General features: G+C 42.8%; 1 protein-coding gene across 2 annotated transcripts in view; it reads right to left on the reverse strand.

Annotated features, from left to right (window-relative positions):
- Positions 1–23,013, reverse strand: part of TAFA4 (TAFA chemokine like family member 4) — a 97,379-nt gene that overhangs the window by 20,812 nt on the left and 53,554 nt on the right. The gene's annotated exons all lie outside the window — the stretch shown is intronic.

The following is a 23,013-nucleotide window of genomic DNA, read 5'->3' on the forward strand; positions in this document are numbered from 1 at the left end:
AATACATAGAATAAACCAGGTTGGAAGAGACCTTCAAGATCATCACATCCAATCCAGCCCACCTAAACAACTAACCCATGGCACCAAGCACCCCATCAAGTCTCCTCCTGAACACCTTCAATGATGGTGATTCCACCACCTCCCCAGGCAGCCCATTCCAATGGGCAATCACTCTCTCTGTGTAGAACTTCTTCCTGACATCCAACCTAAACCTCCCCTGGCACAGCCTGAGACTGTGTCCTCTTGTTCTGGTACTGGCTGCCTGGGTCATCAAGTCCAACTGTAAACTCAGCACTGTCAAGTCCACCATTAATCATGCCGCTACGCACCACCTAGTATTGCTAGGTTCATCACTGTGTTCACACAGTATTGTTATGAATTCATCATGACAAGTCAATTTTTCGGCCTATCTTCCCTGGCCCTTACAAAACCACAGGGAGAAAAGGTGATTGGAGTGGTCAGTTAGATGGATTAGAGAAGAAGACAGCCAAACTCCTCCTTCCTTTGGCTATTTTGCTTTAGGTTTTATTTACTTCTTTCCATTCATAAAGGGACTTAATGGACAGGATAGTATTTAATGCAAGGGATACTTAAATAATAAGGAAACTTTCTAACTTAAAAATATGTAAACATTGCTTGCTATGCCTCTCATAGCAGGTAGGCTAAGACCAAGGTAGACTGAAAAGTTGTCAGAGATGTTTAAACACTGTCAAAAAGAACTCCCACTGGCTGTAAGAAACTTGGAATAAATCTCTTATTGCTTTCCTCTCAAGTGCCTTTCTTCACAGCTCACCATCCTTTATTTCTCTGAGTTTATTTTTCCCTTCCTCTCCTCTTCTTTCCTTGCTCCTGCCTTCCCATCTTAGCTCCACTGCTCCTTGCACCTAATCACTTTCCGCTACTGCTAGACTTGCTCTCTGCCCTGAGTAAAACCCTTTCTCAGAAAGCCCACTTCACATAACCCATCTCCTCTTTGCAGAAGTCATTTCCATGTCCTCACTTTCATGAGCAGCCTTCAAGTGCTTCATCTTGCATTTCTCTTGTCTTATTTAGAGCCTTGGACGGCTCTTATCGGTGTTTGTAAAGCACCTGGTAAATTAACAGCCCTACAGAACAGGGTGAGTTTTTTCATAAGTGATCTAGACAAGGAGACAACACTGAGAAGAGTAAAAATATTCACCATCAAAGCAGTACAGGCTCCTCAGACAAGAAAACACTACAGTACAGATATTGGTGTAAGTGTGGGCAATATCAAAGACACTGCAGCCTACAGAAAGGAAGGTAAAAGGAAGAGCACTATGGAAACAGACAACCCTCCACATAGCAAGCATGGAGGATTATCCTGTTTCCTACTCCCTCCATGCTTGCCCTCTTTTGTTTGCTGCTCATATTTTTCACAGCATCTGTCACTAACTAATACCAGATACAGAATTCAGAGTTCGAGAGCACCATGGTCTGATGCAATAAGGCAAGGCTTGCAGCCTTATAGATGAAATCTTATTGAGTGCCTAAGATCGCTGTCCTTTGGGGGCAGAAATTTTTGTGAGTTAAATGGGAAATCTTAAGCTTCAGAAGAGGTAGTGACGCAGTTTTGGCTCCTCAGGGTATTTTCATAAAGCGGAAAGAAAGGAAAAAGGGGGAAAAAAGAGAAGAGTATTCAAACATATATATCACTCTCTTTAAAGCTCTCTTGGCAATGATCCTTTGCTGGATGTGTATTTTGATTTCACAAGTATTTCAAGCACAGCTAAAGAGCTCCCTGACTTTTGATGCTGAATTTGTATTCACCACAACCTCAGTGGACAAGAAACTAAGTATATGCAACCCCGGGAAAGGGAATTTAGGCTTCTATTTGGGCATTCAACATATAAAATGAATAATATATACCGAGATGGTTTGGGGTTGTTCTTTTTCTTTTTTCCCCCTCTTTTCCTGAGGAAAAAGCCACACTGTTCTTTTAAGCAAAATATGCTACAGCAGAGATATGCATAAGCTATTTTACATAAAGTTGGAAAAATGTTGAAGCCAGCATAAAAGTCTCTTACATAGCTGCTGCAATGAGTTTATTGGCAGGCTGTGAATTTTCATGCAAGTACTTAACAAATAGAATAGAATAGAATAGAATAGAATAGAATAGAATAGAATAGAATAGAACAGAACAGAACAGAACAGAACAGAACAGACCCAGAACAGACCCAGAACAGACCCAGAACAGACCCAGAACAGACCCAGAACAGACCCAGAACAGAATAGACCAGACCAGGTTGGAAAAGACCATGGAGATCATAGAGTGCAACCTATCACCCATCACCATCTAATCAACTAAACCATGGCACTAAGCACCCCATCCAGTCACTTCCTAAACACCTCCAGTGTGGTGACTCTCATCTGTGAATGTTGGAAATAGGAACAACTTAGAGTGGCATTACCAGTCTGGTCACTTTAGAAAGTCACTTTGGGACTTCAGGCTGGGGTGTGGGCAGCAGTAAAACAGGTTGCTCAAAGAGGTAGTAGATGCCCCATTCCTGGAAACATTCAAAGTCAGGTTTTAGAATAGAATTAACCAGGTTGGAAAAGACCTTGGAGATCATCAAGTCCAACCTATCAACCATAACCATCTAATCACCTAAACCATGGCACTAAAAGACTCATCCAGTCTCTTTCTAAACATCTCCAGGGATGGTGACTCCACCACCTCCCTGGGCAGCACATTCCAATGGCCAATCACTCTTTCTATGAAGAACTTCTTCCTAACATCCAGCCTAAACCTCCCCTGGTGCAGCTGGAGACTGTGTCCTCTTGTTCTGGTGCTGATAAAGATCTTCAAGATCACAGAAACATTCACTCAGGTTGGAAATGACCCTCAGGATCATCAAGTCCAACCCATGAACCTACTCTACAAGGTTCACCCCTAAACCACATCCTCAAGCACCACATCCAAAACACCTTTATACACATCCAGGGTTGGCAACTCAGCCACTTCCCTGGGCAGCAAACATGAATAAACATGAGTGAGTAAGCAGATGGCCGGGGCTTCTGACAGGAAAGACTGTAAAATGAGGTTGCTAATTTAAAAGAGTTTGTTTGTTTGTTTATTTATTGATCTATCAAATCAACAGTCCAAGTCAAAACTCTTTGGATTAAACAGGGATAATTTCCATTGGTTTCCTGTGGTGCTTACGGTGGTGGTCCTGCATTCACTGGAGTCAACAGCAAAGTTTCTGTTGACTTCAGGACAGCGAGGCCACAGCCTGGACTGCTTCCTGAGGAGGAGATTTCATAAGGGAGGGAGGAAAAAAGCCAAAAATTTGTAACTGCTCAGGCCAGATGCTTGAGTTTTCCAGGTATCTCATCTGAAAGACCAAGTGGCCAGGTCATCTTTCTAATTAAAGTCATTATTCTCCAGACATCAGATGCCAAGGTAAGAGGAGAATCCATTTTTTTCAGATGGTATATCATAAGGATTGGACTCGATCCAGCCCAAACAATCAATATGTAGCTGAAAGAATGTCTATTTTCAAGCTCAAATTCTGCTTCCTTTAGGTGGACAGCCCTGCTAAGTCAACACCAAAATAAATCAAACAGGTTGGCCCTGAGCATACAGCCCAAAAAAACTTGGGTCTCGCTTTCAATTATCATGTTTGAATTTCAAAGCAGTGACAGTGCTCCCCTGAAGTGCCAGGAGTCAACAGGCACACAGATGTTTGCAGAAGGCAAAATTAAATTACCTCATGAGTGCATCCTTTGCTTTAGTAGCTGTTTTACTGTACACTTATTCATGCTTCTCAGCTACACAAGCAGGTAAAAGGAGGTGTCCCCTCTTCACCTGCTGGCAGGGGTAGGGTGCTAAGGTTTGAAAGTACTTCTGCTATGCAAAAGAAGACAGCGCTCTCCCTCGTCCCTAGTGTGCAGTTCTTATGAAGTATAACAGTGCAAGGTACTAAAAATCCAAAGACATCTGCATGCATCATTTGCATTAATTGGATTGCCCTTGTAATAGTCTTTCCCCTCCCACATGTTCACAGTTCTTACTTCCTCCTGCTTGTTCGCACACATTTTAACACTTTTTATTCTGTTGAACATCATATTCATTTCTTCTTAATATTCAGACACATCTGTAAAGAGGTGCTGAACAAATTCTAGGTGTTAACATGCTACAGTCCTGTTTTTGTCAGTGTTCATCAACTAGCACATAAGGAAAAGCATCTTTACCTTAAGGGTGACAGTAATGACAACAGCACTGACAGTACTGGAACAGGCTGCCCAGAGACGCTGTAGAGTCTTCCCTGGAAAGATTCTAAAACCTGCCTGGATGCAACCCCGTGCAACCTGCCCTGGGTGACCCTGCTTTAGCAAGAGGGTTGGACTAGACAATCCCTGGAGGTCTCTTCCAGCTCCCACCATCCTGTGATTCTGTTACTTAGAGGACAAGTGCAGAGTTTGCAAAGTGGTTTGGATATCTAATAAAATAACCATCAGCTCAGTCTATTCTCTGCCCAGGTCTGCTGAAACCTGTTGCAACTACATTCATGTTTCCAAAGGCAGCAAAAACTAAAGAATATAAGAAGACTCTCCTGCACATTTTAGTCTCCATCTTGCACTAGATAAACCTTCATCTCCGGTTTAAAATACATTTAAGGTACAACTGAGAGCACAACAGCAGAAAAACTCAAGAACAGTCTTAAAATATTTCATATTCAATGGATTCTCAGGAAGCCAAGGCTTTAGAGCAGCAGGGGACAGAAGAATTTTTACAGTTGTGACGATCACAGTAAGTGAATTCTATGCTGGACACATCAGGAAAACCATTTCATAGAGAACTGCAGTGAGAGATAGGGAGAAAGGAAGGCTGTGGAGAGTAAAGCCCCTCAGGGCTCACTTAGAAAAAGCCCATAAATTTATAGCTCTCCACCTGTAAACCTATTCAGATCTGCAACTTAAGGGCTGTCAATATTTGCAGTTCAAATTCAGTTATATCTTCACATTTAAATAAGAGAACTCTCCAAGGAGAGATACATTTTATCAGCAACAGGACCAGAGGAATGCTCCTGTCACAGAATACTTTCTGCATACCGAAGAGGGTTGGGTCTGCCCAGCCAGGCAACGTGGAGGGCAGAGGGTGAATGTTGAAAACTATGGACCTCTGGGTTAACTCTGATAAGGAGTTTGGCACTTGTTACTCTCCACATCCTAATTTCTTACAGCTTAACTTCCCTAGAAATACTAATGCTGTTCAAGTTCACTGAGGACACTTTTCTGATCTCTCCATACAGGGGATAAGGCTTGCTAATGGAAGCACCCTCCAGGACCCTCCCTTCTATGAATGGTCTTAATAACCTCAGAGACTGTCCACAAGAAAGCTCTGTGACTATTTCTTTGTTACCTCTCGGCTTTCCAGCCCAGGGGATAGACTATGTAGAGCTGCTAGGCAGCCTTCACAGCTTTCAGAGAAGGCAGTCACTGTTTCTGAAGAATAAAAAAGTACAGACTAAGAAATTATTAGGCTTCCACCTTACCAGCCAGCACAAGTGTTGTGAGTAGAGTTGACTGAATAATCACCAGAGAACTGTTTAGCCTCAGTATAATAGATTTTTTTTTGCATTTAATATACTTGACAAGACCTTATTTTCACTTCCTTCATAGAAGTCAGAGGGCAGATATGCAATTAATGTTTCTCAAACTCTATGAAATCCTCAAATGAATAGAGAGAAATAAAATTATTGTTAATAAAATATCAAACACTATAGTGATATGCTTCAAAACTACAAAGAAAAATATCAAAGAAAGAGGAAGGCTTTCAGAAGGTTGCTAGTCAATTCTGTCAAGATGCATTTTGTCTCTGTGACCAATTCTAATCACTCCCAAAGAGGGCTCTTCCAATGCAAGATACATGCAGGCAGCCTGCCTTTATGAGAAATCCTGCATAACCTCTCATTTTTTTAGCTAAGATACAGATGGAAAAGAGATGCTTAAAGGGAGTTTTTGTCTCTATTTGATGAAGAAAACAACTAGTACTGTGGAGAACAGTACATCTAGACAGTAGGACAATATGATCCTAGCTCAGCACATTCTTCAGTAATCCTCAAAACCAGCAAGCTTGGTCTGCACAAAATCAACTGCATCATTTATTTAAAGGATAAGAGGATGTCTGTCAATAGGAAGATGAATGGCTATGGAAGCTAATATTGCAGACAACAGTAAGAGAAAGAAATGAGTTTAGAAATCAGCACTGATGCTGTTTGGAAGAAAGCACTCTAAGAAGCTTGGCACCAGTTCTTCATCTGCTCCACATTAATTTCCTGCTGGCTTTTGCTCACAAATACGTGAACACACAGAAGAACACACCAAGAGGTAAACATTCTTAGAGAAACACATATATTAAAGGAAAGAACAGTTATTATTTTTCACTTTTTTTTAACCAAACAGATTAATGAGAGATTGTCCAGCTCATGGGGTGGGGGTTTTTGGGGGGAAAGGGAAGCAGGGGTGCTTCTAAAGATTCACCTCTTCTCAAGAGATGCAGCTAAATGTCTCACCTTCTACACTGAGCATTTCAGCAGAGATTTCTTTATCATAGTTCCATCAGCCACTGGATTTTTTCATAATAATTTCAAACTCATGTCAAGGTCTTGACTTGGATGCTCTCCTTCCTCAGGGATATACAATATTAATATATATACTTTCTCATGAATTGTCTCTGCATATACAATGCAGTCCGGTTTCACTTGTAAAGTTTTGACTTTTCACTTGTTGGCAGTGAGGGATTGTTCAGAGTGTCCAGAACTGTCACCAAATGCCAGTTCCACTACTCTGCAGATAGACAGACAAGAAATACCTTCCCATAATCACCTACCCATGATAACAGGCAATGTAAGATGTAGTACACTGTTCTGGTTTCAGATGGGATAGAGTTAATTTTCTTCCTAGCAGCTGGTACAGTGCTGTGGTTTGAATTAAGTGTGACCATAACACTGGCACCACACTGATGTTTAGTTGTTGTTAAGTAGTGCTTATCTTCAGTTAAGGATTTTTCAGTTACCCATGCTCCCCAGTGAGCAGGTGCACAAGAAGCTGGGAGGAAGCACGGCCAGGAGAGCTGACTGGAACTAGCCAGAGGGAAATTCCATGTCACAAAATATCATGCTCACTATATATAAACTGGAGGGAGTTGACTGAGGGGGGACAGATCGCTGCTTGAGCGTCTGAAAGCAAGTGGTGAGCAGCTGCACTGTGCATCACTTGTCTTTTCTTGGATTTCATTTCCCTCTCTTTTTGTTCTTTTCCTATTCATTATAATTGTTATTGATATTATATTATGTGGTATGGTATGGTGTGGTGTGGTGTGGTGTGACTGTAGTAACTCAGCTGTTCTAATCTCAACCTGCAAAATTTATTTCTTCCCAATTCTGCTCCCCATACCACTGGGATGGGGAAGGAGTCAGTGGCTGTATGGTGTTTAGTCACTGGCTGGGGTTAAACCATGACACACACACTCCCCAGAATAAAGGGAGCAAGAAATTCAGGTTGCTGTGCCTTACTCTCGTATTCCTCAAATACCTGGCAGTATTGTGATTACTAGAGCTAACATCTGTAACAAAGCAAGCAAGGAGAGAAAGACTGATCTCCCAAATGAAGGGAATGAATTTGGTGCTCACACAATATGCAGGTTTCAAAGCAAAGAGTTTCTCAGTGTTCTGTGTCAAGACATTTGTACTTCATTGGCATGTGTAAAATCACAGTCAGCATTTAAGTGGATAACAAGGGAAGCAGCACTGAACCACTCTCACTTACTTTGGGCAAGAAGCGACAGAGTGAGGAAAACAACAACTCTCAAAACAAGCAACCAATTTGAGAGGAGCAGTGGTGGTAGGGTGGATCTAGATGTGCATTTGTAAAAAAAGGTGAGTGACCTCAAACCCTGGTAATGAGACCTGAAAAGTTAATGAAATCAAAAGCACAGCCTTTCAATGCAGGTGGAAGAACATGCTGACACAGCTGGAGTGACTCATGTAATACAGTGAATTCTCTGGCAAGTGTCAGAGGTCACATCCATATGGAGATTAAAGTCCCCTGGAATAAGTAGCATAGGTGACCTTAGATCAGACACAAGCACTGACACTTCTCCAAGGAGTGAAGCATTACATCTGAGTGGTCGATAAATCAAAACAGCCAGGACCAAAGTAAGTGCCGTAAATGGGGAAGAGGCAGGAGTGAAAAGTTGCTGTAAATGAAAAGATAGGTGCATGAAGAGTGACCTGGAAGCAAAAACAAACTAAAACTTGAGCCTCTCTACCTATTGGGGCGCTATGCTGAAGTTAATCAATAAGGACTGCCTTTCAGCCAGGCAGTAATATCCATCCTGGTTCAAGCACACATACCACTTTTACAAATTAAATCCAAGAGCATAAAACTTCATAAACTACCTTAGTGTAAAGCGGTGATAATCATTTCCTGCAGGGAATTTTCTACTGCACAGCTATTTTAGGTGAGGTAGAGAAGAACATACAAGGGGAAGATTTGGTTTTCCATCATAACTTGTAGCAAATGAGCAACATTGTGCTCTGTAATACAGAAGTATTTCCCACGTGTCCCATTAACATTCGCTCTCGCTATTACATGCAGGTCGCTCTTTTCCTCTCATTTGTTCCTTCCTTCACAAATTTATCATGAGAGAAAGGGAAAAAGAATGAAACTACTCCCCTAGAGAGATTTCTGCTTGCCACACATACATCTGTACAGGGCAGGTTTATGGTTACCCACCAGTTTGTAAGCAAAAATTAGATTTTTTTTTTCCACCCCAATTGTGAGAGCTGATGGTCTCTAAAAACAGGGTTGCTCTTGCCTTAGGAATGGAAAAAATAGCATACCTAGGACTGTAAATAATGAAGGACTATCCCAACCACATCTGTAACTAGCCCTTCAGAAGCCATCCTGACCAAGATGTCATCAATTCAACCCCAGGAAGCTCTGGGCTCTAGGCGAGTTCACTGTCCTCAGCATCCTGCTGCCACTTGCAGCTGCTCCCCACACAAAAACTCACTGCTGTACTTGTGCAACTTAATACCTCACATCTATGGCATATCAGAAGATCTTTAAATGTTATCATAAAGTTTAGGAAAGAAAAAAAAAAAACAAAGAAAAGAAAAAATAAAAACAAAACTCTTAAGCCTGTCTCTTGAATGCAATAAAATAAATGTTAAGGATTAGGCCTTGAGCCCTTCTGAGCATTCCTCCACCACCTGAAATACCAAATGACCATCTGAGGCTTAGCAGTGTAAAACAAATGTTTGTAATCCACTAAATACCAGAGGTATTTTTAACCTAGTTCAAGGTCACTCATCAGACAAGCATTATATTTGTGTAGAGAATAAGAAAACCACAATTGTCATCTAAGTCATTAGGCTCTGCAGATTAAGTCAACAGCAGCTGCCAGAAAACAAAGTAGGTGTTTGGGAAGGAAGCATTTGCTTCATTTCAAGTGAAAGCTGGTTCTTGATTCTCATGTCCAGGTATAACAGGCAAAACAGAGGAAGGCAAACAAGAAACCTTTGTACTCTGCTCCATTTCAGCACTCAAAACAGCTCAAATGTACCAGGTACAGAGAGCTGCTGCTTTCCCAGAGTTTATTTTTTGAATACAGAAGTGTGTTTCCCCTCCTTCAATGAATTCACTTTTATGGCACTGTGAAGCAATAGGACCGTGCCTGAAGTTGGCAGCTAGATGCAGGCAAATGAATAATTGTCACTCATTAGTTAGCCTTCATTTGAGAATCTGCTCAAGAACGATCCAGACATAACAGTTGTCATTAAAGGGTATGGTTTATGGTAGTCTTGCTGGTGGTCCCATTTGGCAGCCTTCATTTCAAAGACTTTGGCAGCCGATCTCTCTTGCCATTAATTGCTGGGTGTTTATTGAAATCACGCAGCAGTATTTTTTGCCACCAGAAGAACTGCCTCTTGCAAAAGCCAGTGGATAAGGCTGCAGGTTTGAATGATACATTTGATTGCCGAAGTGAGATGAAATTTTCCTGCCACAGGCAAATCAGCCAAATGGAATTTCGAGGAACGTTACAAGCAATCAGATCACTTAATGCACTGGGCACCAGGCCATCAGCTCCTTGGCTGGTCTTTAATCCCTGGAAAAGCCCCTATGTCTTGATCACTACTGATTAATTATTTTCTGAGTTTGCCTCATTTTATATCAGGTTTTATATAGCTGTAATGGTTGTCTTGGGTTTATTCTGATGGAATGGACAAGGAAAGCATTGCAGCAGTCCAGCTATAAGATCCAGCTGCCAGTTAAGCAATAACAGGTCATAAAACTAAATTGCACAAATGCATTTTTAATTCTGAGCAGCATGAGGACTTTCAAATGGTTTCAGTGTGTGCAGACTGTATCTAACCTGGCTGCACAGCTAACTGGACTTAAGCTATTGTAACTATTGCATGCATAAGTGCAAGGCATCAGTGAGGTTTACAGAATGCTGACGGAGGTTTTTATAGTCATTATTATTATTGAATTAGGTGGGGGGAGGATCTAACACTCAAAAAGCCCTGCAGAACACCCACCATTTTCATGGAATGGTAGGGGTTGGAAGAAACCTCTAGAGAGCAGAGCTAAGGCTGGGGTCAGAGCGGCTGGAGAGCTCCCAGACAGAGAGGGACCTGGGGGTACTGATCGACAGCCACCTAAACATGAGCCAGCAGTGTGCCCAGGTAGCCAAGAGAGCCAATGGCATCCTGGCCTGTATTAGGAATAGTGTGGCCAGCAGGAGCAGGGAGGTCATTGTGCCCCTGTACTCTGCACTGGTTAGGCTGCACCTTGAGTACTGTGTCCAGTTCTGGGCCCCTCAGTTTAAGAAGGACATCGAGACACTTGAACGTGTCCAGAGAAGGGCAACAAGGCTGGGGAGAGGCCTTGAGCACAAGCCCTGTGAGGAGAGGCTGAGGGAGCTGGGATTGTTTAGCCTGGAGAAGAGAAGGATCAGGGGTGACCTCACTGCCCTCTACAACTACCTGAAGGGTGGTTGTAGCCAGGAAGGGATTGGTCTCTTCTCCCAGGCAACCAGCACCAGAACAAGGGGACACAGTCTCAAGCTGTGCCAGGGGAGGTTTAGACTCGAAGTGAGGAGAAAGTTCTTCACTGAGCGAATCGTTCGTCATTGGAATGGGCTGCCCAGGGAGGTGGTGGAGTGACCATCCCTGGAGATGTTCAAGAGGAGATTGGACATGGCACTTGTTGCCATGGTCTAGCCATGAGGTCTGTGGAGACAGGTTGGACTCGATGATCCTTGGGGTCTCTTCCAACCTCAGTTATATTGTGATACTGTGAGATAATCATTGAGTCCACCACAACAGTGAAAGAGACAACAATAAAATTCAGTCAGGATCAAACTAAATGAGAATCAGAACCTGGCAACAATTTCCCATAGGCTTACACCATAACTCATGATCCTGACATACTGCTAATAAAAGAATAATTAAAAAGAAGATCAGAATTCAGAAGTTGTGAGGGGCTGCACATTTTCTGTTTCATACTGAAGACTCTTTTTCAAAGCTTCAGACTCTTGTTCAAAGCTTTACCATTAACACTTATTTTTTCTTTTTAAGGTTGTGCAGATCTCTTGAGCCTCTCACTTCCCACTTCTTAATTCTCTTTACTTGAGAACAGAGGTGTGAATCTAAAATTTTGACATTTCAGTTGCAGGCTGTAACCCAAGAAACTCCCAGAGAGATGCAGTTCAGAGAGCCGAATCTGGAGGTCTGTGCTCAATAGCTATGGGCAGGCACACGTGGGGACTGCCACAACACGTATCCTGTTCTGATCTTTCACTTTATTTCTTCCATGTTATTCATATTATTAACCCTATGCCTTATGGAGCAAAAGGTCTTTTTGCTCATTCTACCCAAATGTAGCTGTATTTGACAACTAGCATCAATAAAGATATTTCACTCAGGCTTACAATGTGAGTTTCTGTGAATGGAATGGAATGGAACAGGAATTAACCAGGATGGAAGAGACCTTGGAGATCATCAAGTCCAACTTATCATCCAACACCATCTAATCAACTAAACTACGGCACCAAGCACCCCATCCAGTCTCTTCCTAAACACCTCCAGTGATGGTGACTCCACCACCTCCCTGGGCAGCACATTCCTAGGGCCAATCACTCTTTCTGGGAAGAACACCTTCCTAACATCCAGCCTAAACCTCCCCAGGTGCAGCTTGAGAGTGTGTCCTCTTGTTCTGGTGCTGGTTGCCTGGGAGAGGACACCAACTCCCACCTGCCTACAACCTCCCTTCACGTAGAACAAGCTGCATGAATGAGCAAAACAGAGTGTGAACACACCCTGCTCAGAAATGGAAGAACTAGACGTTAAGACACTATTTTTCCTGCTTTGCAGATTCTCTTCCAAGCACCAGAGAGCCCAACCCTACTTCCACGCTTATTAAAAAGGACAGTTCTTAGCAACCATTAGATAGTTTTGGGGTTTTTTTTTTCCCCATTTTAATTAAGCCTTTCTGCTTAAAATGTAAATTTTGAAATACAGCATTAAAATGGTACAGAAGCTACTGTACCCTGCACAACAGGAGCAAACTGGATAGTAACATCAAAAGCCTCCCTCCACACCATGTCTTAGCTTTGACAGAAAGAGACTGCAACTCTGGGAGAAAGTCTGACAGTTTAATCCTTGAATCATATTCAAGCCTCACTGTCATCACTCAGAGGACTAAGAAGGCTCTTGTCTCTTGAGGATTACCTCACTTGGAAGGAGTTTTTCTGCCATAAGATGGAAATTTGCTCCCTGATAACTGCATGCATTTATTTTGTGATGTAGCACTAGCAGCACTTTCCTACACCTGTTTGTAGCAAGGCAGTCACTGGCTTAGTTCCAGCACACTTAACAAAGCATAGTTGGATTGGAGGTTTAAAAGAGGTAGAACTGAAAGGGGAAGTCTCAACTTCCCAAGGGCTTATAGATGCCCAGTGGAAAATGAAACCTATTTGAAATCTAGATGTTTGAATGGAAGGAAGACACTTGGATACAGAATACAGAATTAACCAGGTTGGAAAAGACCTTCAAGATCATCAAGTCCAAGCTATCACCCAACACCATCTGATCAACTAAACCATGGCACTAAGTGCCTCATCCAGTCTCTTAGAATACATAGAATAAACCAGGTTGGAAGAGACCTTCAAGATCATCGTGTCCAACCCATCAACCAATCCAACACCACCCAAACAACTAACCCACGGCACCAAGCACCCCATCAAGTCTTCTCCTGAAAACCTCCAGTGATGGCGACTCCACCACCTCCCCAGGCAGCCCATTCCAATGGGCAATCACTCTTTCTGTATAGAACTTTTTCCTAGCATCTAGCCTGAACCTCCCCTGGTGCAGCCTGAGACTGTGTCCTCTTGTTCTGGTACTGGCCGCCTGGGAGAAGAGACCAACATCCGTCTGTCTACAACCTCCCTTCAGGTAGTTGTAGAGAGTAATAAGGTCACCCCTGAGTCGCCTCTTCTCCAGGCTAAGCAACCCCAGCTCCCTCAGCCTCTCCTCGTAGGGCTTCTGTTCCAAACCCCTCACCAACCTTGTTGCTCTTTTCTGGACTCGTTCCAGCAAGTCAACATCCTTCCTAAACTGAGGGGCCCAGAACTGGACACAGTACTCGAGGTGCGGCCTAACCAGTGCAGTGTACGGGGGCAGAATGACCTCCCTGCTCCTGCTGGCCACACTGTTCCTGATGCAGGCCAGGATGCCATTGGCCCTCTTAGCTGCCTGGGCACACTGCAGGCTCATGCTCAGTCTACCGTCGACCACCACCCCCAGGTCCCTCCCAGCCTGACTGCTCTCCAGCCACTCTGACCCCAGCTTGTAGCTCTGCATGGGGTTGTTGTGGCCAAAGTATCTTCTTAAACACTTCCAGGGATGGTGACTCCACCACATCCCTGGGCAGCACATTCCAATGCCAATTACTCTTTCTGGGAAGGACTTTCTCTTCGCCTCCATCCTAAACTTCTCCTGGCACAGCTTGAGACTGTAACCTCTTGTTCTGGTGCTGTTTGCCTGGGAGAAGAGACCAACCCCCACCTGGCTACAACCACCCTTCAGGTAGTTGTAGAGAGCAATGAAGTCTGCCCTGAGCCTTCTCTTCTCCAGGCTAAACAATCCCAGCTCACTCAGCCTCTCCTCATAGAGTTTGTACTCCAGACCTCTCCCCAGCTTTGTTGCCCTTTGTATCTTCCTTGATCTTGGTCAAAAGAGAATCCAGGTCAGCCAGGAAAGGGTACATACATCACTCACTATAGGAGAGAGGGCTTGTCCTTTTTAGCAGGAACACTTGTCACAATGGGGCAGGCTGCAGAAACAATGTAGTGAAGTTGTCTTTCTAAAGTATGCCAGCTAGCCTGTCATATTTGACAAACTTTTGTTCTTACCAGAAAACAACAGGCTCCCTCACCTGGTGAATTTTCCCTTGGCCCTAATGAGACTATCAGCAAACACAGAGATGAGTTAGAATAGTCATCAAGAATGCAGAGCATAAAAAATGAGCCACAGAACAGGTCAGAACAACAAGGGTGAATGAAGAAGAGTACATGCCATGCCACAACTGCTGCAGATGTGAAGGAAACAATCAGGTGAGAGAAGCAGATGTTCCTGTTAAAGCCATGCAGATTTGAGGGCTGCTGTCAAGGATAATGGAGTAGCCATAGGTGGCAGGAGAGGACATGCCATTAACTTACACAGCGCTGGTTAGAGTCCCTCAAGAGCCATTGACTTTAACAGCGACACTCCACCATCTCCCCTTTTTGAATAGGGCTAAAGGTGACCTGGTACAGTTGTCATTAATTCCACCATCATTCCACAAAGATGGTACTCTAATTAAAGTGGTTGGGTTTTTCTCCTCACAGTGTGTGCTTTTGTAAATATTTTGGTTTTTTTTTTTCCTGATCATTTTCTTTTTTGAAGAACTCAATAGTTGCACTGCTTGTTTGTCTCACTGTTAGAAACTCTGCTAATGTTAACTCAGTAGAAAACGGTTCCTGCTAGTGTGGCTGGCTTTTTGTGATCTCAAAGCTTGCATTGTCTCACTTGTGAGATAAATTGTCAGAATGGTAACTGTGAAAATCCATGGACACCATCAGATTGTCTATGGTGGCCTTCTGTACTTCAGCTCAGTGTCCCACCAGGGACAGGGTGGCTATTGCTTGTGATAGCTGTTCTACAGTTTAGGAAAGATGTTGAGTTGCTCAAATGTGTCCAGAGAAGGGCAACAAAGCTGGGGAGGGGTTTGGAGCACAAGCCCTATGAGGAGAGGCTGAGGGAGCTGGGGTTGCTTAGCCTGGAGAAGAGGAGGCTCAGAGGAGACCTTATTGCTGTCTACAACTACCTGAATGGAGGTCGTAGCCAGGTGGGGGGGTTGGTCTCTTCTCCCAGGCAACCAGCACCAGAACAAGAGGACACTGTCTCAAGCTGCACCAAGGGAGGTTTAGGCTGGATGTTAGGAAGAAGCTCTTCACAGAAAGAGTGATTGGCCATTGGAATGTGGTGCCCAGGGAGGTGGTTGAGTCACCATCCCTGGAAGTGTTTAGAAAGAGACTGGATGGGATGCTTGGTGCCATGGTTTAGTTGATTAGATGGCGTTGGGTGATAGGTTGGACTTGATGATCTCCAAGGTCTTTTCCAACCTGGTTAATTCTATTCTATTCTATTCTATTCTATTCATCAGTAGCAGCTTCATAAGGGCAAATTCCTTTGCAAGATCTCTTGCTGGAAGGTCCTGAGAAGCCAAGAAAAGCTCATTTTGATCTGTAGAGAATCACAACAGCAAGGGTCAGAGGCAGCTGCACTAGTTCCACCGTCAATACTTAGCTATGAAGTCCTTCATTGTCTATACAAGAGGCTTGAGCTGACTGGATAGGCCATGGAAAGAAACTTTTCCACCCATACCTGTTCAGCTCCTGCTGTTTTCAGGAACACAGTGTGTGTTTGGAGTGCTTCTGTCACATTATTCTATTCTTTGATTACACTCCTCTTTAAACTTGAAGTCTTCTGCTGACTTCCCTCCAGCACTCACACCAGAGGATTCAAGACTGACAGCATCATCACTACCCAGCAGGTAGGGCTCAGCACCAGTGAAACTGACCAGAATCACATTAATCTTACCCAGTCAGCTCACTGCAAGAAAACAGCACACATTCTCTACTATCTAGATAACAGGGAAGGAGGCAACCAGAAAGAAAAGCCCATCCACAGCAACATTTCTTAGGTGGAGAATTACTAACAACCAAGAGATTTCCAAATAATTTCACACTAACTACCTGTCTGAAGGCACTTCCAAACACTAGCAAGGAGATTTGGATTGGAACCAATGACCTTGAGGTGAAAGACTCTGAATCTCATTATGAATCCATTGAGGCTTCCTGTTCTCGTGTGTTTGCATCTTGTAATTAGTTACAACTGCCTCTTTCAAGCACAAGAAATTACAAGACTTACTTTATAGTGACTATACACCTTTGGAGCTTGCAAACCTCACCATTGGAGATTAAGCAATATTATTCATGTATTTGATTCTGCACTACCACTTCCATGAAGAATCATAGAATCACAAGGTTGGAAGAGACCTCAAAGATCATCAAGTCCAACCTGTCACACAACACCTCATGACTACTAAACCATGGCACCAAGCACCATGTCCAATCCCCTCTTGAACACCTCCAGGGATGGTGACTCCACCACCTCCCTGGGCAGCACATTCCAAAGGCTAACAACTCTCTCTGTGAAGAACTTACTCCTCACCTCAAGCCTAAACTTCCTCTGGTGCAGCTTGAGACTGTGTCCTCTTGTTCTTGTGCTGGTTGCCTGGGAGAAGAGACCAACTCCCTCCTGGCTACAACCACACTTCAGGTAGCTGTAAATAGCAATAAGGTCTCCCCTGAGTCTCCTCTTCTCCAGGCTAAACGACCTCATCTCCCTCAGCCTCTCCCCAGCCTCACTGTCCTTCTCTGTCAGCACACTGACAGTCCTGGCTAGCCCAGTTAATTTCTACCATGGCAAACAGAACGTTTAAGGAAAATAATTCACATGCCTGAATTGCCATGCAGTAACTTCTTTAATACAAAGGTCTGGATTTGGGGCTGTAAAAAAATATTTGCATTTCTGCATTAATAAAAATCAGAAGTTTGCTTTAGAAATGTCACAACATTTTCTTGTTAGGCAGTAAGCATGGCATTATCTAACATTCAAATGCTAACAAACAAATGGCTTTTGAAAAGTCTTTTTGTCACTTTATGTATGATTTATTGCTTAGAAGCTTCCCATTTATGTGCCTCTAACCAAGTCATTTACTTTTTATTCATGCATTACCTATAAAGTAAAAGGAAACCCTAAGTGAGGTCTCCAAGAAGTTGTTTCTGAGAGTGCAAAAATGGCAGTGCAGAATTGAAGGCAAAATTTCCTTTGGTTTTGAGCAAAGGTTAGGGGAAGACACAAAAGAGGAGGAAGGTCTAAAGTTCCTAGAGTGGGTATAAAACAGTTATTCAGTTTAAAACAATCAAATACAGTGAAGGATACATTTTACTGTGAATCACTGACTGTGATAAGGAAAGATGGATTTGGAATGGGTATTTTTATTCATTCTAAAGCTGGTGGCAGATGGCCACCAATATGTACACTATGGAGTGGCCTTAGCTGAGGAAGGTATCTGTCTTCAACAACATAATCCCAAAAGAGTTCACTTAGAAAGAGGAAAGCAGATTTTCTACTATCAAGTTCCAGGCATCCTGTGCTCTGAGAAGCTGAAAAATAATGATCTATCTTTAACCTCTACAGTTTGAAACTAAACAGCAAGCTGGAACAATGAGCTGACAGTCTACATGTTCACAATCTGACCTGGCAGTGTGTAAAGTATCCCAAACTCCAAGTTACACAAATGTTGGTTTACAAGGCTCAGCACAGCAGTGACTTAGACCTTCAAATATAGCCTTTAGCAACATCTGACACTTCACTTAAAATACCCTGCTTTTACTGAAGGAAGTTTGCCATGAAAGCTGACTGAAAGAGCAGGGAAGCACCAGAACATAGATCCATTCCTGGCACTTACAGTTCCACACAGGGTAGCAAGAAGACACATTTCCGTGCCACCTTTTCCTCAGGGGCTATATTAACACTAACATGTCCAACTGAACCACCACAGTGAATGACAGTAAATGTCATTTCCCCAGCTATCATGACAGTGCCAAGGAAGACAACACCACGAAGAGAGGCAGTCCCTGGGCCACGTGTTCTGCATTGGTCAGGGATGCGATGCTCAAAGAAAAGCATTATAGTTGCCACAGGGACTTCTCTGCTGCCTCTCCACAAAGCCCACTCAGGTCATACCACACTATTTTGATGATTCCAGCTGGCAGACAACACCAGCAGAAAAGCTTGGAAGAATTTTCAAGTATAGCTTCCAAACAGAATGCAACAGTTAGGCACCTGAAGGATGGAATCACTGTATTTAGTATAAATTTCACTCCCTTCCTGAGCTGTAGGTAAAGTACCTGAAATGTCAATAGTAAAAGTCTCAGACCACCAACGCCCTCTCCTTAGCTACAAAGGCTGCCCTTTCCCCCCTTCCTTTTGAAATCTATTCAGGCTGTGAGCTGGGGTGGTTTCGTTTCCAAGGTGCCTTGGCTTCACATCCATTCTTCAACACAGAGGAGGCACTGAGAGCTCTGAATGGCCACCCACAGGTATCTTTTACAATCAAATGAACGACGAGGTGTGTCAAAAGATTAAACCCAGCTACACTCCAACAGAGAACTATTCTCTTTTTCAGTTTGCACTCATTAAATTTTGCTAACTGTTAGACATGGAATCAGACATGTTATTTGGCAACAACAACTACTTTCAATGGACTAGAAAAAAAACCAGCATCATTTATCTCCGGCAGGAATGCGTTTTGCACTCTGAAATTAAAAGGTGCAGTCTCTTGATAACCATAACTCACTTTTCCTTATAATTATTTATTTTGTATCACTGATATTTTATCAGGAACTTTGATAATATATCATTATTTAAAAAAAAAAAAAAAGCAACAACAAAAAAAAAAAACACTGAAAAATGGGTAAGAGAGAATAGATTTCTATTTCTTGTAATGCCCCTGTCAGTTTAAACCACAGGGATTTTGGTGTTAAGTGAACTTTTTACCAGTCCATTTAATTGCAGTAAAACTTGCAGTGGAGAAAAAGTCTGTTAATCCATACTGATGACTGGTTATGATTCACTGAATTGGTAGGTTTCAGATGAAAGGTGGATGGCAATTACAGAATCACAGAATCAGTCAGGGTTGGAAGGGACCACAAGGATCATCTAGTTCCAACCCCCCTGCCATGGGCAGGGACACCCCACACTAGATCAGGCTGGCCAGAGCCTCATCCAACCTGGTCTTAAACACCTCTAGGGATGGGGCCTCAACCACCTCCCTGGACAACCCATTCTGGGGTTTCACCGCTCTCGTGGTGAAGAACTTCTTCATCACATCCAGCCTGAATCTCCCCATCTCCAGCTTCATTCCATTCCCCCTAGCCCTATCACTACCTGATATCCTAAGTTGTCTCTCCCCAGCCTTCCTGTAGGCCCCCTTCCGATACTGGAAAGCCACAATAAGGTCACCTTGGAGCCTTCTTTTCTCCAGACTGAACAGCCCCAACTCTTTCAGTCTGTCCTCACAGGAGAGGAGCTCCAGCCCTCTGCTCATCCTCGTGGCCCTTCTCTGGACAATTACTGGGCTGAGCAGATCCTATGCCAGAGATTCAAGATTCTGCCAGTCGAATGCACTATCCTTTGTCAGCTTTCAAGCAATTTCAAGCATTTGGATAGAGGTGAATTATTAGACAGTTTATTTTTCAAGGCACAGATAGTTTATGAAGGCTCCCTGTTAGAAGTGGAAAACAACTTTGCTGGTAAGATTCTGTAAATGGCTTACTCAAATACCTGATGTTTTTACTGAAACTGAGCAGGGACTCTCAGCTGCCACCTCAGAGCGTTCAAGATGCTGAATTAAAATCTTTAAAGAGAAGCCTGTAGTGAGGAGTGACCAGTTTCCAGCTATGGGCAGAGAGAAAACACAGTCTACCTTCTTTTAGTAAGCAGTCAGTCCTTGGGTGTAAAAACAAAGGCAGTGTGGCTTACATCTTATCTTGCCCAGTACTGAACCAAGGCAGGCAATTAGGCAAAACAAGAACAGACTCAGTGAAACAATTTGCTATTTGTTTACAATATTGTATAATCTAATAGAGACTCCACAGCAACAAAATCCCATTCTGGAGGTCTTTGCTTTGCTCATAACTCATTACCTTAGAGACAAGAGATATCACTGATGCTATTTTAATCCTGTAAGCTGCCTTTGCTCAGCTGTACAGCAAACCTTATAAAACTCTGCTCTGTACAAAGCAAAATCTTCTCTCTCCTAGCAAGAAGACCTTGAACTCCAAGGATTGAATCTCTAGCAAGTCAGGCAGCAAAATGACTAGTCATAAATAGTAGTGCAGGATAACGCCTTATATTTTCAAATGTTAGGTTTTGCTGCACTGTATTATTGCACATCCAGCAGCCCTTGTCACCAGTAATTACTATCCCACAGCAACTACACTAAAATACTCGCCAATTAACTAATTTCATTTTGACAGTTTTGGAAACAGAGGAGAAGAAATATTGACGTCTCCAAACCACAGGCAGCAGCTGACACGCATCTTCTTTCTATCCAAAGGAGCTGCTGTCAAATGAATTGCTTAAAAAGGTATTTGAGGTGGTTCCACAGACTACAGCAAGGATGTATTGCAGAGCTTTCTGCAAGTATTAATTCTCAGGGTACTGTTAAGATCAGTACAAATGAAAAATACTCCTTGGTGGCAAGAAATGACAAGTTGAGAAAAGCACTATTTATAGATAGCCAGTATTTTAAAAGCTAAAAAGAATCCTGAGAGCAGCAATTGCCTCAAAAACAAAGCAAATCTTGACTTTTCCAGCACTATGCACTAAATATTTAATAAGGGATCCTGGAGCTCAGAAAGGTTTAAGACACTGTGTTAGGATATTGAACTAATAAGCTCCTCCAGTAAGCCTCTAAATACGTATGGTTAACACTACCTAGTTTATTTTAATTATTTAACACAGAGACTGAAGGAGGTTAATGTGACCCAGTGGACTTGTTTATGTTGAAAAGTATTGCCTCTCCTCACTCAAAAATCTGCATGCTGAGCTGCATTGTAGCACGGAGTTACAAGGGAGCAATAAGGAATGGAGGTTTACAGCTGCTTGCAAACATCCAAATGATAGCATTTATACCAGGGCAGTGACTGCATGAAGGCACAGGTAATAAAAAAGTCAGGCCCATTGACTTTGCTGACATCACTGGAGAAACTAGTGCTTGTAAGTTAGGTGCATAGCAGAGCTTACCCTTGATGCTGGGATATTGCTAGTTTCCAGAATTTAGTTGTAGAAGTACAAAAATCCTCATCACTTATCATTCAAGCTTACAAATTCTAACTGCTGTTCATAGAATCATAGAATGGTTTGGGTTGGAAGCAACCTTAAAGATCAGCCAGTTCCAACCCCTCTGCCATAAACAAGGACACCTTCCGCTAGATCAGGTTGCCCAAGGCCTTATCCCACCTGGCCCTGAACACTTCCAGGAAGGGGACATTCACAGCTTCCCTGGACAGTCTGTTACAGTGTCTCACCACCTTCACTGTAAAGAATTTCATCCTAACATCCTATCTAAATCTACCCTATTTGTCCTTCTCTCCCTTCAGATCATGGATGACACGCCATTTGGATCTTCAGCCCTGTTCTCCAGCTAAGGCAGTGGAGAAGCAACCTTCACTAGCCACTGAAAACAATGAAAAAGGCAAAAAGAAATAAGAAAACCACTTCAAAAAGCCCAAAGCAAAGGCATAAAGGTATTAAACAAGGGGACAAAGCAGTCCCCTTGCAGTCTTCTGCATCCAATCAAAAAGAGAGAAATGAGGGAAAGGCAAGCAGGGCAGGGAGGAATAATCCAGTTTTAAGCAATACCAGCTAATGCCCTGTGTATTCATCTCTTCCTTAGAAAGCCTAAAAGCTAGTCTTGTACAAATGACAAAGAGCTTGAATTTCATTTTCAGCTGGGCATTTTAAAAGAAATCTTGTTCAAAGGTATTTGTTTTCGCTCGTCTTCGGGAATGCAAACATGAGATTAGGTTTATGTTCTTTTCATGCATGGAATGCAAAACCAAAAGTCTTATGCACAGCACAATGTGCCAGCAAATAATGTGGTTTAGTTCTGCAGTATTTCAGACTACTTCAGAGCAATGCTCAGAGACATCCTTTTGATTCTACAACCAACCTTCTACAAAGGTTGTTAAAGTAAGGGAAAAGTTACTGATAGTAGAAGTCATGGGATAAATTGGCAAAGGCTGCCTTTGGAGTTCACTGCATTAGATGCACTCAGAAGGGAATAATGGTAATTCTGCATGTGTGTCCCCTAGAAACAAAGGATCTGCTGTGCATCAGGTCCATTCATGAACACAGCTTTGCACTGCTCTACTATTGGAGATCTAGTGATTTAGAACTGCAGATCCTTCCCAAAGGCATGATAAACACTGCTATTTCAGCTTCTCAAGAGACCAGCACCGGTACCTTGACCTTCTGCCATTCAGTCTCTCTCACTAGCACCATCAGCTTCTTTGCAGTTATAAACATGGAATGACTGTGACTGTGCTTTGTTTCTAACTCGGTGCTCTGCATTTTTAAATGCTTTCTGAGCCCCAGGTGCCTAAATTCCACAGCTATTCAATTTGCATCATTTGAATGCTGTTTGTGTTTTGGGGCTCTGTCTTCTAGAAAAAACAAAACTTCATGAAAATTACTGATTTCATAGTCAAAAATAAATAAATAAATAAATGGTTATTAAACAAAGCTGAGGTAAAATGGTACCAAAGCCTCCAAGTTAGATCAACATCATCTTCAGCCACCTAGAATC

This window comes from Dryobates pubescens, chromosome 1 (genome assembly GCF_014839835.1).
Source record: "Dryobates pubescens isolate bDryPub1 chromosome 1, bDryPub1.pri, whole genome shotgun sequence".
Taxonomy (NCBI): domain Eukaryota; kingdom Metazoa; phylum Chordata; class Aves; order Piciformes; family Picidae; genus Dryobates; species Dryobates pubescens.